Here is a 1,700-nt window from a genome sequence, read left to right on the forward strand (position 1 = left end):
ACTTAGGTAGGTTGTGAATTTCTAAGTATTTGTCCATTTCCTCTAGGTTTTCATATTTGTTTGAACATTATTTGTTTGAAAAATAATTTTTAATAATATTTCAATGTTACCCTTTTTATTTTAGTGGGTTCTGTTGTGATGTTGTCCATTTCATCTCATATTCAGATTGTGTCTTTTCCTGTTAGTTTTGCTAGTGGTTTGTCGATTTTATTGACCTTTTCAAAGAACCAACTCCTAGTTTTGTTGATGGTTTCAATTGTCTTTTGGTCTACTATTTAATTAATTTCTGCTCTAATTTTTGTAATTTCTGATTTTTTAGAGGGTGTTGAGTTTTCTTGTTGTTCTTTTTCAATTTGTTGGAGATGTTGGGTTAGAGAGTCAATGGTCTTTTTTTCCTGCCTTTTGATATGTTTGCTTATTGCTCTGAATTGACCTCTGATTACTGCTTTGGCTCTTTCCCAGAGGTTTTGGTAAGTGGTGTTTTCATTGTCATTTATTTCAAGAAATTTTTAATTTTTTTAAATTTCTTCTAGTACCCAGTCATGTTCAAGCAAGGTGTTTTTGAGCTTCCAAATGTATGTTTTTTTCTCTTTTATCCTTGTTATTATTAATTTCCAATTTTGTTGCATTGTGATCTTAGAAAATGCTTTGTATTATTTCTATATTTTTAAATTTATTGATGCTTGCCTTGTGACCTAAAATGTGATCTATTCTGGAGAATGTTCCATGCACATTGGAGAAGAAGGTATACTGTGTTTGGGGGGGATGCATTAGCCTATAATATATATCTAGTATCTAATATCTAATATGTATAATATCTAATATATATCCATTAGGTCAAGTTGGTTTATTGTGTTTTAATTCTTGAGCATCTTTGTTAAATTTTTTTTTTTCTATTAGTTCTATCTTTTTTTGAGAGTGGTGTATTAAAGTCTCCAACTACTATAGTAGTGTTATCTATTTCCTTTTTCAGTTTTGTTAATGTTTGTTTTATATATTTTGTAGGCCTTTCAGTTGGTGCATATTTATTATTGTTATGTCCTCTTGTTCTATTGAGACTTTCAGCATTATGTAGTGACCTTCCTTGTCCTTTGTGATGGTTTTTGTGTTGAAGTTTATTTTATGAGAGATTACTATCACTACTCCTGCTTTATTCAGGTTGACATTTGCTTGGTATATTTTTTTCCCTATACTTTTATTTTTAGTCTTCCTTTATCTTCATCTTTCAAGTGTGTCCCTTGTAGACAGCATATTGATGGATTTTTGTTTGTTATCCAATCTGCTATTCTTTTTCTCTTCAGTGGTGCATTTAAACTATTCACATTCAGTGTGAATATTGAAAGGCAGGGTTTTATTGCTATCATTGTATTGAGTTCTTTTTGGTGTTGTGGCTAGTTACTTTGGTCCGTCTTGCTTTCTGTGGCACCTCTATAAGAAGGACATCTCTTAGTGTTTCCTGCAACACTGGCCTTGTTTCTACAAACTCCCATTAGATTCTGTTTTTCTAGGAATATCTTGATCTCTCCTTCATATTTGATGGACAATTTTACTGGTATAGTATTCTTGGTTGACAGTTGTGTTCTTTGAGTGTTTGATATATGTCATTCTGCTGTCTTCTTACATTGTTTCTGCTGAGAAATTGGTACTTAATCTTATTTGCCCTCCCTTATAGATTAATCTTTGTATCTTCCTCATGGATT

Source organism: Elephantulus edwardii, unplaced genomic scaffold (assembly GCF_000299155.1).
Source record: "Elephantulus edwardii isolate Elephantulus edwardi_28Jun2011 unplaced genomic scaffold, EleEdw1.0 scaffold00376, whole genome shotgun sequence".
NCBI lineage: Eukaryota > Metazoa > Chordata > Mammalia > Macroscelidea > Macroscelididae > Elephantulus > Elephantulus edwardii.